General features: G+C 41.3%; 1 protein-coding gene and 1 non-coding gene across 3 annotated transcripts in view; one reads left to right on the top strand and one right to left on the bottom strand.

Annotated features, from left to right (window-relative positions):
* Positions 1 to 16,986, bottom strand: part of RASGEF1B (RasGEF domain family member 1B) — a 691,952-nt gene that overhangs the window by 350,154 nt on the left and 324,812 nt on the right. The window lies entirely within an intron of this gene.
* On the top strand, positions 6,316 to 6,391 carry TRNAT-AGU (transfer RNA threonine (anticodon AGU)). The gene has a single exon. It is a non-coding gene; the product is annotated as a tRNA-Thr (tRNA).

Below are 16,986 nucleotides of genomic sequence, written 5' to 3'. Positions count from 1 at the left end.
GAGCATGCTGCTTATGCAGCTAGCTGAGTCTAGTGTTGATGCAGTCTGCCACCCATTGCTGGTTGTGGGTCCTCTTGGGTTGGCATCAGTAGTTGTTTGTAACCCACCATATGGTACCTGTCTAAAGTTACTGCATTTTGTTTGTGTCTGCATTTTCTGTGCCTGGATAGTGCAGGAGGGGCCCACCTGTGTATAAAGATCAGCTTCCTCCTGCTTAGAGATGACAGCAGCTCCATTAAAGCTCAAAGCTCTGCAAGATTTTCCTCCATTTTTCAATGGTTTCATCTCCTCTTATAGCTGCCTAGTCTTCCCATGGAGTCTTCTGTAGAAAGATTGTAGTGTGGGCTCAGACCAGCCTCACCCTACCAACCCCTCTACAGGTTGATGATTTAGGGCTGCTGAAGTTGAGAACACATTAATGGGATACCCTACTTCAAGGGTCTCTTAGTCAGGAGCTCAGTATGGGGAAAGTAGCCCCTACTCCAGAGTCTAATACCCCAGACACTGCTAGGTACCCCAATTCTATTTCTCTCCAGCAAGGTGAGCAGTAGCTTCCATTGAGCGGGGTTGACAGTCCCCTCTGCTGAAGTTTTTTCCAGCTGGTGAGCCCCTGGTCTCAGGGAGGAAGACCAAGAGAGTCCTGCCCTGGGGCTGACTGTGCCCTCCCCCCAACAAAAGTAGCTAAGCCTCTCAACTGGTCCCAACAATAGGCTCCAAGGGAACCACACTTTGACTATTCGTGCTCCAAACCTTTCTCCCTTTCCACTGTGAAACCTAGCCCAGTGGGCAGGATATCCAGAACCCAGGCCCGCTGACTGTAAAGCTCCACCCTGTCCAATGATTGTGAGCCACTGTGCTGGTATTGACCACAAAGAGCAGAACTCTCCTCAACTGGGCTCAGTGTCTGATGAGCCCTCTCTTAGGATACATCACCAGCAAGGGTCTTTAGGTCATGAATCGATGCTTTCAGCAGCTGGCCACTGGATGTGCTGGCCCTGGGCCTCCCTGTAGGGAACCCAGTGCAGACCAGTGCAGGATACTTCCATGACTGGTCCCCAGCAGCCTTCTTGGAGCTACAAGCAAATCAGGGTTTATAGCTGCCTCTGCTGGGTCCAGGGGCACAAGGAAATACCAAGCCATACCCCTAGGCTGGCTTTTACCCACACAGGACCTGGGGAAAGGACTGCAAAAGGCCCAAGGTTCCCCAAGTTCCACCTCTTGTTGCCTCTGTCTGCAGGCTGCTTTTTCGGCTCAGCCACTGAAAAAACTTTTGGTAGAGTCTAGAGCAGGGGTCTCAAACTCGCGGACTGTGGGCCGCATGCGGCCCGCCGAACAATTTTGTGCGGCCCACAGACTAATCCACGAAGTTCAAAATATTTTGGATAAAATTAAGTAAGCCTAGGATCCTACTTGTGTTTTTCATTTCTCTAGCATCCTAGCTAGATATTAGCTTAGTTAACAGCAGTTGTGTTGCGAACTACAGTTTCTGGTCATTTTGTGACACTGAGTAAACTGCATGTACGATTGTGCTTGTTGTACTGATTTTTTTTTGTTTTCAACTGCAGTGAGAAAAGTGTTGCGTAACAGTTGCCTTTTGTAGACCTAGTGCGGCCCGCTGAACGGCTGTGATCTGGCTCTGCGGCCCACATGCTGAGTTGAGTTTGAGACCCCTGGTCTAGAGCTTGGGGCAATTCATGGATTAGGAAGGGTGGTGGGTGTGGCTCCCACCCTCCACCCTGGTGTCTGTCTGTCCTGACTTTTTTTACAGACCTCAGTAGGGTGTGGCCCCAGGAGTCCAGTGGGTGTGGCCTCTGAAACCCAAAGATGTGGTCTTCCCATAGTCTGACAGTTTCTACTGAATCTCCCATGGGGCAGGATCACTAATCATAGTCTCAGGAGGGTACAGGAGAAAGCTCCAGCCTCAGCACCAGAAAACTGAGTCACTGAGTTCCTGGCTTCTCAGAAAGGCCCAATCTCTGTAGGGTCAGGCAAGAGGTATTCTTGAGGGTGGGGCAGCTGTTTTTCCCCAGGCTGATGCCACACTGAGAGGGCTGCTCCATCCGAGAATGATGGCAACTGTAGCACTGGAAAATGACTCAGCACAGGGGTTCTGGTGGCTGCCCCCCACAGTGTCTCTCACTGGGTCTCCAACTTCACTCTCCTCACACAACTCTAGTCCTCTCAACCCTCCCGTCACAGGAGCCCCAGGTAAGTGGCTATAAATAAGATTTCCTGTGCTGGCCCTTTAAGACAGAGCCTGTATCTTTGAAAGCCTCTCTCTTTTTCTCGCAGACAGAAATCTCACTTCATTTCACCACCAAATGCTGTGTGGGCACCTCTGCCAGACTAGAGCTCTAGGCTGGGGTGCTCATCCTAGGGCTTAGAATCCACTCCTCTCAGGGCAACCCTCCCTGTAGTGAGAGTCCCTCGGGACCCTCCGCCACTACTCACTCCTGAGAGCGGGGCAGCCCTTTCTGTGACTCCATCCTTCTTACCAGTCTCGGTGTGGCTTCTTCTGTGATCCTTGATTATGGACTCCTCTTTATTTCGTCTAAAGTTAGTTTTTCAAAATGATTGTTCTTAAATTTAGTTGTAATCCAATTTAGTCCTGAAAGGTGGCAGTTGAAATGTCTGCCTATTCCATTGCCATCTTGGAATCTTCTTCTCCTGTTTTCTTAAAGAATATATTCATCTATAGGAACAGCTCTACCAGCTCCTGCCAGCTGACCCAGTTGGTGCTTGTTAGCATATATTATTATTATTATTATTATTATTAGTTAATATTATCCTAGCATGCATTATACATCTTAAGATACAGAATATATTATACATTTCTCAAATGGCTTAAACAAAAAAAGACTTTTTTAACTCTCTAATTACAGGAAGTCCAGAGATGAGACACACTGTGGGTTGATTCACTGACTGAAAGGCATCATCAAAGATTCAAGATTTTCCTGCTTTCTGCTCTGCCCTTCTTATGTTGTCCTCATCCTTGAGTCACCAGCAAAATAGCAACATAAGCAGACACAAAAGTCTGGAAAGGACATTGTGCCTCAGTCTGATAATTTGTGCACCATTCCCAAAAGCCCTCCAGAAGATTCTCCTTAGGTCTCATTGACCAGAAATGGGGAACATGTTCATTCCTAAGTGAACTACAGGCAAGGTGACCCAAGTTACATAATCAGCTGGGGTGGGATGGATGCTAGGACAGCAATCGCAATGATCTCTACCTAGGCCCTGGGTCACTGATAAATAGACCAGGTTTGAACACAGGACCAAAGAAGGACCAATCCATGGGTGTGGCTGAGCCACTGACATTCTTTTTCTCAAAAATCTGAACTAAGGCCCTGGCCGGTTGGCTCAGTGGTGGAGCGTCGGCCTGGCGTGCAGAAGTCCCAGGTTCGATTCCCGGCCAGGGCACACAGGAGAAGCACCCATCTGCTTCTCTACCCCTCCCCGTCTCCTTCCTCTCTGTCTCTCTCTTCCCCTCCCGCAGCGAGGCTCCATTGGAGCAAGCATGGCCCGGGCGCTGGGGATAGCTCCTTGGCCTCTGCCCCAGGCGCTAGAGTGGCTCTGGTTGCAACAGAGCAATGCCCCAGAGGGGCAGAGCATCGCCCCCTGGTGGGCAGAGCGTCGCCCCCTGGTGGGCGTGCCTGGTGGATCCTGGTTGGGCGCATGTGGAAGTCTGTCTGACTGTCTCTCCCTGTTTCCAGCTTCAGAAAAAAAAAAAATCTGAACTAAGAAGTACAGAACCTGTGGGAGTTGGAAGCCAGCTCATATGAATAGCAGAACATTCTATTAAAATTCCTTGAATTTGAGTTACTGAGGTTCTCAAAGACACCTGAGTCTCACATTTCCTGGAGCTGGTTGCTCAGTTTTTCTTTGATTTCTCTAAGACCGCTTATAATAAACACTCTTTACTTAAGCTAATAAGTTAAAGTAATATGCCTTCAAATAAAATTCTGTGTTTAAGATAGGCTTACTGGAAATAAAGACCCTAGAGTTCAAACCAAGTATACAGTCATATTATAGTGCAGCTTCTACCTGAGCACCAAATTTACTGTGACCATCTGTAGTAGTTTGCCCAAGACTGAGGGGTGTCCTCGGATCCAGGACTTTCAGTACTGAAAACCAAGATTACTGGTCATCCCAACACAAATATTGGGGTCTATAACAAATTCATAAGGCTTCTCCCATATGCAGTGTTTGTTCTTAGAATCAAAATTTGAAAGCAGAACAACAATAATTACATACCTATAAACTACCTTGTATTTTTACTTCCACACTCTACTGCAGTTTTAAGAGACAGACTATCACCGTTATGTTCAGTCCAAGTCCAAGTCCCAACAAGACATAAAACTCACAATGGTAGTTCAATAAGCATTGAGAAAATAAGTCCAAAACGAGTACCATTAACCCTATCAGAGGGCATCAGCTTTCCTAAAAGAAATGTAACATTATGTTAAAGTAAAACAACATTCTCAGAAATCACCTGAAATTGTCCCTTCACACAGAAGGAGTGATCCTCAGTGTGATCCAAGCTCTGCCGAGGCAGTATTGCCTTATGAATAAAATAATTATGACTCATAATACATCGCATTTCCTCATGAAATAGGATAAAAAGCCTCTTGTTGCCTTGAACACCCACAAGGGGGAAAATATGACAACATTAAGCAAGGATAGTTAAGTTGTCTTGAGGAAAATGACAAGCAAATGGGAGTCAACGAGCAGGCATATTTTCTCCCTGTCTTTAAAAGCATAATCAAGAATGTGACAAAACAAGATTCACTCGCATTTCTCACAAATATATATAAAAGGACATCTTTTTTGTACCTATTGTAGAAAAGGTAGCAAGAAAATGAACGGAAAAATCAATTTCACCTGAAGTTGTGGGCAAACTAGTGGAATCCCATTAGATTCAGTAATAACGTCAGAAAAAAATTCCCAGGCTTTCCTTTAACACTATCATTTAAAATCAGAATTAGCAGGGTATTCAAATCTCAGTTTTTGTTTTTGTTTTATAGAAAGTAACTCTGATCTCATGAGGCCTGGTCTTCCTCTCAGGAGTCCGTATACCCTAACAAGGTATGTGTTCGTTAATGACAATTTGATTCATTGTCATAGTGACTTCCCCACCTAAAAATTCAACAGATTGAATACCAGGAAATATTTGTTGGACAAACATTGTGAAGGACATGAACAAAGAGGAAAGAAAGAACTAGTGAGATTAAAGAAGTTGCTAATATCAAAACTCGGTTGGCAAAAAATAAATTAACAAAAATAAAAATTAATAAGAAAATATTTCTGCATGGAGACAAATAATATATACATACATATACATTTCTATCTCACCTCTTTCCCAAAGGGATAAGGAGCATTTGGTAAAAAAGACAAAATAAATGAATTAACTAAGATTTTTAAATAGGGGGACAAAAGTAAATATTCAAAATATAACAATGAGCCAAGCAGTTGTGATTAGTGAAAAGATCAACTATAGTATAATCTTCCTGACAAACAAGATAAAGAAGAAAAGGTGGCAAGTCACATAAGCATTCTGACCTGAGAAGAGGAAATGGACTGCTTTCCCAAGGGAGATAAAGCTTTTCCTAGGACCAAACTCTTATGGAAACTCCCCATATAAGGAGGAAGCAGGGATCCTGCAGTGACATAATATACAATACCTTTACAATTTCAGGGCAAATGCAGAAACATCTGAAAAGATGGCACCTGATGAGGTATAAGCAACAGTAAAAATAGTCACAAAGAAAAATTTAAGTTTGCATAGCTTATTCCATAAATAAGTATACAGAATCACAACTCAATAAAGTGAGGCATACAATCTTGCATAGATTTCTGACAGACTTTTTTCCCTGTGATGTTAAAAACGTATAATTATATTCCAGAGTAATTTAAACAAACTCACATTCATGTGTGTTTAATATAGACCTGGTTCTGGGATAAATTCTTTACCAATTGTCATTAGCACTTACAGTTACACTATCTAATAAGTACTGCTGATGCTTAGTAAAAAGAAAACCAAGACTCAGAAAGGTAAAGAACTTTGTCCAAGAAACTCTCCATGCAGCAAAGTCAAAATTAAATCTCAGGTTCCCTTATTATAACCATAACCTCTGTACCTTCCTGCCTCCCTTAGTATATAACATAGATATTGCCTGAAACCCACTTGTTTATATTTTTATGTAAAATACTGGATTAACACTCAACTATGTATCTTTTTAAAAGATAGAATAAAGTTTTGAAAGTATATATATTTCGAAAGGTGATGATTTCGTAGCTTTAGTATTCTAAAATTTAGCCCTGGCCGGTTGGCTCAGCGGTAGAGCGTCGGCCTAGTGTGCGGAGGACCCGGGTTCGATTCCCGGCCAGGGCACACAGGAGAAGTGCCCATTTGCTTCTCCACCCCTCCGCCACGCCTCCTCTCTGTCTCTCTCTTCCCCTCCCGCAGCCAAGGCTCCATTGGAGCAAAGATGGCCCGGGCGCTGGGGATGGCTCTGTGGCCTCTGCCTCAGGCGCTAGAGTGGCTCTGGTCGCAACATGGCAACGCCCAGGATGGGCAGAGCATCGCCCCCTGGTGGGCAGAGTGTTGCCCCATGGTGGGCGTGCCTGGTGGATCCCAGTCGGGCGCATGCGGGAGTCTGTCTGACTGTCTCTCCCTGTTTCCAGCTTCAGAAAAATGCAAAAAAATAAATAGTATTCTAAAATTTATTGTCCAAACTATATATATTTTGCGGCTATTAAAGGACATCATAACCTGAGAAATTACTTGAAGAAACTTGTCATGAATCACAGCTTCCTACTTAGAGCCTTGAAATATTCACCTACAGCTTCAGGAAGCTTGTTTACTGAATAGCTATGGTAAGGGATGATGACAAAGTTCCACTCAGAAAAGGAACCAGTGTCTATTAAACCTTAGTCATTTCTCTGATAAGAAATAGACATTTCATATGTCCTCCACATCGTCTCTAACCAATGCCATGCCATAAAGTAATGGTGTTCCCCTGATCACATCTTTAGTGGTCCTAAAAGTCAAATCTCCCATGTGATTTGCTGTTCTTGAGTTTGGGAAGGGAGGTTTATCCTCCTCCCTAAAATAATAAAAATATTCATAGTAAGATATAAACTCTGTATTCATGATTAACTTATGTTTTCCATTTTATTAAGATATAATTGGCATGTGATATTATGTATTTTAAAGTATACCATAATAATTTGAATCCATTATCTATTGTGAAATGGTTACTGTAATAAAATAAGCTAACATTCATCTCACATAACTACCATTTCCTTTTTGTGGTGAGTACATTTAAGATCTACTCTCTGAGCAACTTTCAAGTATATAATACCATATTATTCACTATAGTCATCATGCTTTACATCAGCTCACCCAAACTTATTTATATTCTTTGACTAGTATTTCCCCATTTTCGCCACCTCCCAGACCCTGGAAACCACCATTCTACTTTATGTTTACATGAGTTCAGCTTTTTTAGATTCCACATATGAGTGAGAGCATGGAGTGTTTGTTTTCTCTGTATGACTTGCTTCACTTAGCACATGCCCTCAAGGCCCATCCATGTTGTGCAAATGGCAGGATTTCCTTTTTTTCTCAGGGCGAAATAATGCCCCATTCACTACATATACCACAACTTCTTTATCCATTCATCCATCAGCAAATGCTTAGGTTGTTTTATTGTCTTGCCTATTCTGAATAATGCTGCAGTGAACGTGGGGGTGCAGGTACCTCTTCAAGATCCTGATTTTATTTCCTTGGAATACACTGCTCACAAAAATTAGGGGATCAGGGAACATGCAGATTCTCCAGTACTTTCAGCCTTTTGTATAGTGCATTTTCACCAATGAAATAAAAGTTGGTTTTGCACTCTCATTTGCATAATCAAACAACTTTCCTTGACTTGTCATTTGCTTTTCTGATGTTCTGGATTAATAAAAAACAATCAAATGCTTCTTTATCGCTTAATATTCATTTTGAAATATCCCCTAATTTTTGTGAGGAGTGTATATACTCACTAGAGGGACTGTTACATTTAGTTTCATTTTTAATTTTTTAAGAAATCTCCAAACATTTTACATAGCAGCTGTATGAATTTATGTTTCCACTAACAGGGCACAAAAGTTTCCTTTTTTCCACATCCTAGTCTTAGCTGTTTTTTGACAATAGCCATTCTAACAGGTGTGAGAGAATAGATATCTCATTGTGGTTTTGATTTGCATTTCCCTGATGATTAGTGATGTTTTCATTACTTGCTGGCCATCTGTATGTCTATGCATGCTCACTAGTCGGCTTGCTCTCACCACTGTCAGAAGCATGAACCAGCTCAGGGTGTGGGGCTGTGTGAGTGGGGCACACAGAGCACTGGCTGAGGTCCATGGACAAGCCTTGCCCAGCAACTCATGGGTGGGCTTCTTGATGGAGTCTGAGATGCAGTTAGTAGGATCTACATTCCTTTGATTACCCCCTTACAACTGAGAATCCTACCTGTCACACTCCCAGCTTCTTCCCACCCCTCGGCCATTTAGTTCATGACTCAGACCTCTGGAGGGGGGTTGAGAACTGGGCATTTTTGGCAGTATCTGCACAGCAGAGCTGGAGAAGCCAGGGATATAGTCAGATTCTCCCTTTCTCCAGCCAAGGGAAGTCAGGGTGAAGAAGATCTCTCTTGGCACTGAAATACGCTGCCCAGGGTAGCAGGGATGGGTGTAAAGTCAAACTGAATTTCTTACCCTCTCCAATGCATCCAAACTCTTTTTTTTTCTCCACTAGTGTGCTGGAACTTCTCTGCTGGGAACCGGAGCTTCTACAAAGGCTCTCTTGTCTGCAGGTGATTGTCTAAGACACACCCGCAGACCACAGTCAGAAGGGGCTGGAGCAGATTCTTGGACCACTGCAGGATCCACAGCCCCTACTGAGGTCTGCCAGCGTATATCCATGGGTGATGCTCCTCCCAGATTTCTTGCTGTGTGGTACTGGACCCCACAGGTCCCACAAAGGCACTTCTGTCCATGGAAAGATACCAAGTTTTGGAAGAGAAGGATCTGAACGAGGGCCATCTTATTCAGTCATGCTGCTGATGTCATTCTAACTTCTGACTTTCACCTAATGCACTGTTCAGGTAACTTATTAAGCCTATTTTTGTTTTGGTTTCCTTTCTCAATTTTTACTAATTTAAGAGTAAGGAAGACAGGTTTTTTTTAAAAAAAATTAATTGATATAGAATAGTCATGACTTTGAAATTTTTCAAAGATTTTTATAAAATACAATAAAAAATTTTGAGGTTAATGCAATTAGATTTAGGATTGTCTTTTATTTTAATTTTTTTATTATTTTTATTTTTATTTTTTTTGTATTTTTCTGAAGCTGGAAACGGGGAGAGACAGTCAGACAGACTCTCGCATGCGCCCAACCGGGATCCACCCAGCATGCCCACCAGGGGGTGACGCTCTGCCCACCAGGGGGCGATGCTCTGCTCCTCCGGGGCATCGCTCTGTTGTGACAAGAGCCACTCTAGCTCCTGGGGCAGAGGCCAAGGAGCCATCCCCAGAGCCCGGGCCATCTTTGCTCCAATGGAGCCTCGGCTGTGGGAGGGGAAGAGAGAGACAGAGAGGAAGGAGAGGGGGAGGGGTGGAGAAGCAGATGGGCGCCTCTCCTGTGTGCCCTGGCCGGGAATCGAACCAGGGACTTCTGCACGCCAGGCCGACGCTCTACCACTGAGCCAACCGGCCAGGGCCTGGATTGTCTTTTATTAATGGAAGATACCTGAAAATTAGTGCTCAAACTTCATCCTGATCCCTCACCTCAGTCCACTTGTGGATGTAGGCAGTTTGAATGAGTTACATTTAGGGTAAGCATGAGAAGGAAATGACTTTTGATGCTACCAATAGTAGATTACAAAAGAGAGAGTTTTCTTCATTTCCAAAATGCTATCCATCATACTCATTCTGGTTTTTGGGGGGAGAATGTTATTGGGGTTTCCAGTCATGACATATCTCAATCACCAGCTCCAGCTGCAGAAGCGGGCAGATGAATCAAGCCACACCAGGGACAGCACTACATGGCTACAGAGCCAATGACTGGCTAAGAAACTGGCACATGACTATTATAGAGGCCAACAGGAGTCCTACTTGATCTATTTTAACAATAGGCATTAGGAGAAAGACTGTTCTTAGCCCACTAGCCAGAGAAGTATAATCCTATAAGCAGAGGGTTTCCAGGAACAACCTTTTAAGTTACATAGAAAAAAAGACAAGTATGAAGTAGGAGAGGATTACACCAACATACAAAGTGTAACAGAAATAAAAAAACAAGGATAACATTGTTTGAGGCCACTGGGTTAGCTATCTACCTATGTCTGCAGTCCACCATTGAACTTCCCTGATAGGGGAGTCAATAATTTCCTCTGTTTATTTAATGTGCATGGATTTGGGGCTACTCTTTCTTACAACATTGATTCGAAGAATGAACCAAAAGAGGGCTAACTCTAAAGTAATCTAAATCACAAGCCCCTAATTTAGAGGTGTTAGTGATATTTTCCCCCAATTTGTTTCACAACATGATTTAAAATAAGTGTTTATGTACTGATGAAGACTATACTTACATACTTATATACTATTTATATAAAATTTAGAAATTAGATACTATAGGTAATAATTCAGATGTATGGTCGGTACTGTACACTACAGCATTCTATTCACCCCTTCTCTGGTCTCTTCTATGTAAGAGGGGTCACAGCTCCAAAATCTGGGCTCTTTTGAATATGGAATTTGAAACCACTAGGAGATTGAAACCCTGAACAATAAGCCCTGATGTTTTCAATTAATGGACTACTGGCTATTAGGTCTGCTAGACTTTGTGCATTGTCAGGATGTAGAATTACAACGGCGCCTGTGCTAGTTCAATACACCAGTCATCCTGGCTGAGGTTCCTCTCTGCAGGACGCACAGTGGGCAGTGAAAACGACAAGAGGGCTGGGGATGAGGCTAGATTCCACTTGACTTCATTATTAAATATAGGACAAAAACAACAAAAATTTAAAATTCTTTTAATATTTTATATAGCTTAATAAGCTGTCAACTGCCACTCTAGCTAACAACATTTTTTTTAAATATTTTATTTATTGATTTTTTGTGAGAGAGAGGAGTGAGAGAGAGAGACAGAGAGAGAGAAGGGGGAGGAGCAGGAAGCATCAACTCCCATATGTGCCTTGACCAGGCAAGCCCAAGGTTTCGAACAGGCGACCTCAGTATTCCAGGTCGACGCTTTATCCCACTGCGCCACCACAGGTCAGGCCTTAACAAAATATTTTTAACAACAGATATTTTCAAATGATAAAAAGCATATAGAATAACACAAAACCCTTAGATAAACCCTACCACTTTTGAATAACAAATTTATTACACCCATAATAAAACTTTCATGCAGTTTAGAAACACATAAGATGTAAAATTCTCTCTCCAAAGCCCACACCTTTCTTTAAAACTCTATTAAATAAAGTTTCTGATGCATTCTTTCAAAATAAAGTTATTATTGACTAGCATATTATAGCTGTGTGTATATCATTTTATTTGTATGAAAGAAATCATTCACACTGTTTAGCATATTTTTCTTTTTACTTAATTTTATACCTTGGAGAATATTCAGAGAAGCACAGAGAGATTTACTTCATTCTTTTAAAAGGCTATTTCATAAAATCATGATTTATTCGGTCCATTCTCAGTTGATACCCATTTAAGAAGTTTGTTTCTGGGGTTTTCTGCTATAGCACATAATGTTGCAGTATGTATGTATATGCACGTGTGATATACATATGTATACAAACACACACACACATACACACACATATATATATATATCTCACAACAAACCCACAAACACATGGCAAATATACCCTTATAGAAATTATAATGATATTTTCTCTCTATGAAAACCGCTCTGCAACTTAATTCACAGGGCGAAGTCCAACTAACAAAGTCCTTGGAATAAAGATGGTACATTCTGCCAGTGCAAAGAATCACCATGAAAGTCTTATCCTTAAAGATTTAATAGTTTCTTTTTATTCAAAAAAGGTTGTCACTAAGTTTTGCTCTATAAAGTGAAATACAATGAGCCCTTTTCCCCACATCCCATTTCATGCTTTTGTTTATGTTTTTAGATTTAATAATCAGTGTATCAAGCTTTCCTATTTTTCAGAAAAATATTGGCAGTAAAAATAAAAACAATATTCATTCTTTTTTTACACTAAAAAAAAAATTACATCTTGTATGTTTTTATATGTACGTGCAAAAGACAGATCTTTCTTAGAATTTTTCATCAGGGTATCTAGTCCTTCCAAGAAAGTAGCACCCATTCTCTACTGAGGGACATGCTTATCTATGACCCATAACCGTGCACACATGCTTATCTTAGTCAGTATATACACAAGGACACACAGTTAATTTTTTTTCATGAGCCAGATTCTTGGCTCTTTCTTAAAGCAAAAGTCACTTTGTAATCACCAAAATTGCACTTCTAAGTGTAAGAATACACATGCTTTTTTCAATTGAAATTTTTATTGATGATTGTAGATTTGCACACAGTTGTCATACAAGCTTTTCATAAGCATGATTTTACCTTTTGCATATGTACTTTAGAAGCCTCCAGACCTTCCAGTACAGTTACACAGCCTGGAAACTGAACTTCAAATCTTAACTGGGTTCCATCCACAAGTAGCATATCTCATAGTGCATTCATTATCACATTCCACAGCACATTCCTTGTGAATTATGAAAACAGAGAAAAGGGAAATCATTTCCACAAGGTTTCCTCACCAAGAAAATATTAAGTACACTTCCAAATTAGTTTGCCCTTCTCACACAGTGACTGGTTGCCATGGGTAACCACCTTCTTTGATGCATTTATCCCTGGGGGAAGAATATAAGATACCAATGAAGGGAACTACTACTGACTACAAAAGAATAATAAATGCAAATAGATTCCAGCATGAAGTCATTTTTAAACCATAGCAAGAGCTTTCAACTTGTATTCCATTTCTGTTCCGTTTTTTTCTTTTTTAGGGCAAAGTTTTACTACCACAACTCTAGCTGTTCTACAAGAAACATTTTTCTCTACTTGCTGAATCTTTAAAATAAGGTATTCAGCCTTTGTAATTCCTTTCTACCGAAAACAAGAGATTGCTGGTTCAACATGAGGACTTTCCACATGAAATTAACTCCTCCAAGAAAAGAGAAGTTGAAAACACAGACAGTAATATTTTTGTTACTAATACTGAATTGTCCTTTTGTGTGTGTGAGTGTGTGTACGTGGATTACGAGAGAAGCAGAAACATTTGATTTCAAAGTATGTAGATCAATGTGTATGTGTATTCTTACTGTAATATATTTTGTTTATACTAACTATAAACAAAACTTTCATATTAAGAAAACAAAAAGAGGAAAGGGCATCTCAAAACTGATTCTCTAGCTCCCAAAAATTACATCTGCCCTCACCGTCACAGCTAAAGCTCTTATAGCACTTTGCAACTTATACACTATTTCTCATTCATGTTCTCATTTGATCTTCAACACTCTGGAGTAGCTATGATTAGCCCGATTTTTCAGATGGGGATCTCACATTACTAACTGTGAGACTCAGGCCAGAAGTGACCTTGGCTCTGCAGTTGCTGTTTAAGGTGCATCAGCCTGAAAGCCAGCACTGAAAATGGCTGTGACGGAGCACAGCCAGCTGGGGGAAATCACACACATATCTTGCCTCTGCTTTTCAGGTAAATTGTTTGTTTTTCCTTTACGACCTGAACATTCTGTCAGTGGGAATGGGTGGTAATTATTAAGATAAGAGATCGATCTTGTATTCTAGTCTGTTAATGTCTGTTTTGTGCCAGAACCATCCCTGTGGCCCTGAGCCAGAATGAATGAAGCAACTATAAATGTCTAGGCAAAAGCCTGAAAAATAAATTCACAAGAAAGAAAATCTATTATTAGGGATATTGGGAACTAAATTTAAAGGTATACTCACAAATTTTGTGGTGAGTATACACAATAGTGTAGACAGGTTTAGATAAACCTATAGCCAAAGAGAACTGCAATTTTTTTAAAAAATCCAAGAATAAAAGATACCAGTGTGGATGCTAAAACATATTGAAATAAAGAGGTAGAAATGTTTTTCTCAACTAGAGAGTATCATCCTGTAACTACAAATACCATCCTGCTGATTTGGACCATTTCTCTCCTCTAATCCGTGGATCCAGGCTCCCTGCACAGCCCTTGGGCAGACACGAAGCAGAGCGATGCACCACTCTTGTACTCCAGGGCAGGTTTTCTGAGACTGTCCGTCTGCACCTTTGTTGATGAAGGGCTCTTCCATTCATAGTTAACAGCCAAGCTGCTCTCTGGCTACATTTTCCCCACTAATTCCCTGTTCTTCAGCACTTGAGGCAGAGCCTAAGTCCCTTATAAATTTTTCTTCCGACCTTTTCCACAGCTCCTGAATTCAGCTTACTATACAACTGCTACCTGGGCATCTCAGTGCTGTCTTTGCCTTGAATGCACTAGGCAAGTGAGGGTACACTGCCAGCAGCCGGTGCTTCAATGCCATGTCTCTAGCTCTGCTGCAGGCAGATGGCTATGCTTTCAAAGTGCACATGCTTGACAGGAAGTATGCAAAGTCAGCATTGTATTTTGGAACAAGAACAAGCCCAGAGACAGCTGAGGCCATTCTCCAGAATGCAGCAGGGAACTGCTGAGACATTCCCTGGAAACACAGCCTTGAAAATGTTCACAGAGTCTTGCTACAAAAGCCACTCATGATCCCACGGCATTCTAACCCACAAAATGGGTAGAACCAAATTGGAAGGAGAAAAGCAATCTATAGGAAAGCTGAAAATCAATCTCTCGGTGGAAAAGCAACAGTGTCCGGAATGATTTATAGTTCCAGCACCTTCCGTTAAGCTCTGTAACCTCAACAGGTGAGTTCAGCTGTCTGGGCTGCATCTTCTCTGTCATAAATATGGAAAAGACAACTTATTCTGTGATATCTGTGTGGAGATGAAAGGACAATGGGCTTTCTAAGCTGTCAAGGGCAGCCCTGACGGAAGGCACGGTTATGGATCTTGCCCTACTGGAAATCACTGAGGGTGCCATAAACTATTCTCGTGCAGGTTTAGCAGTACCACCTCAGACACACACTACACAGAACTGGCACTTCAATAGCAGCGACGTTAACACCTGGCACGCAGCCAGCCCACTTGTGTGGAATGCTGCCTTAGGCAAGAGGCTACATTAAATGGCTCATCGCCATGATTTCAGAGGTGTTGCATTGTACTAAAAAAAGACCTGAAATTTCAAGATTTGATGAAAAATATTTAAAAGAACCAATCGTCCTGCCCAAGTTTGTGCATTCTTCACATAAAGTATTTGATGACTTCCATTTTATACTTAGCTTACCAGTCTGGAGGAAAAAAAACACACAACTGATTCTGAATCAAGGAAATTACTTATATGGAAAAGAATCTAGAAATACTCCTTTTCTGGCCATTATCATATAAAACTGTACTTCTATTAGATTGAACCATATCTAATTGCTTTTTATTTTGGGCCAAACTCACTCAAATATCATCAATTTCAATACAATAGATCCAAGATTGAATTTGATATGATGCAAATGACAGTGTCTTCCATGAATTCACTTCTAATACTTGCCAAAATGTGTCCCACATAATCTACTTCTTATCTTCTTATTGCAGCTTTTGTTCCAATTCATTAAATGCTTGCTTAAATAAAGCACCTTTTAAATGACTTATAAACACACATTCAAGAGACAGTATTTTAAAGGAAGTAATAGAGTCTAAACCATTTAAATAAATTTTAAAAGGGAGCTAGTCTCTTTTTTATAAGTGAGAGGAGGGGAGGTAGAGAGACAGACTTCTGCATGCACCCCAAACAGGATCTACCCAGCAACCCCCATTTGGGGCCAATGCTCGAATCAACCAAGCTATCCTCAGTGCCTGAGGCTGATGCTTGCACCAGTTAAGCCACTGGCTGTGAGAGAGAAAGAGGGAGAAAAGGGGGAGAGGACGGGGAAGAGAAGCAGATGGTCACTTCTCATGTGTGCCCTGACCAAGAATCAAACCCAGGACGTCCATATGCCAGGCTGACACTCTATCCACTGAGCCAACCAGCCAGGGCCAGGAGTTAGTTTTAAAGGATGGGGTGTGTGTGTCTGTGTGAAAGAGAGAGATTGGTTGATTTTAAGAAATTGGCTCACGCTATTATGAAAGCTGACAATTCTAATATCTTCCGGGAGTGCCAGAGGCCAATCACTCAGGGAAGAACCAGTATAACAGTTCAAGTCCAAAAGGTATCTGCTGTCAGAATTCCCTCTTGCTTAGGAAATTCTATTCAGGCCTTCAACTAATTAAATGAGGCCCACACAAATCATAGAGGGCAGCCTGCTTTAATCAAAGTCCACAATTTTAAATGTTAATCAAAAATACTCTCACAGAGACATCCAGAATTATCTTTGACCACATAACTGGGTACTGTGGCCCAACCAAGTGGACACATCAAGTTAACCATCATAACCTCAGACAGAATATTCTACGTACGGTAGTAGATATAACTGTAGACAAGAGGAAAAACACCATGCACCATGTTTCCTATTATCATTAAATTTATGTTTTATATTTACTTTCTTTACTACAATAAAATTGTGGCTGTTTTTCCAGTAAGGCTTTACAACAGAAGTTGTTTCCTTCATACTTTTAGGAAGTGACCACAAACAGAGCCTTCTTTTCTAAGGGAGACTCCATTCCATTTCCCTAAAAGCATTTTGTGACAGGTTTGTGTTCAAAAGTCAAATGTAGCTTTAAGAATTTAATGGAACTTCTTGAGATATTTTTTTACACCAAATTTCTGAAACTACAAAAAAATTACACAGCCTTTTCCTGCCAAAAAACA

The sequence above is a fragment of the Saccopteryx bilineata genome, chromosome 5 (genome assembly GCF_036850765.1).
Source record: "Saccopteryx bilineata isolate mSacBil1 chromosome 5, mSacBil1_pri_phased_curated, whole genome shotgun sequence".
Lineage (NCBI taxonomy): Eukaryota > Metazoa > Chordata > Mammalia > Chiroptera > Emballonuridae > Saccopteryx > Saccopteryx bilineata.
Note: the sequence above shows the minus strand (reverse complement) of the source record. Positions and strands in the feature narration are given on the sequence as shown.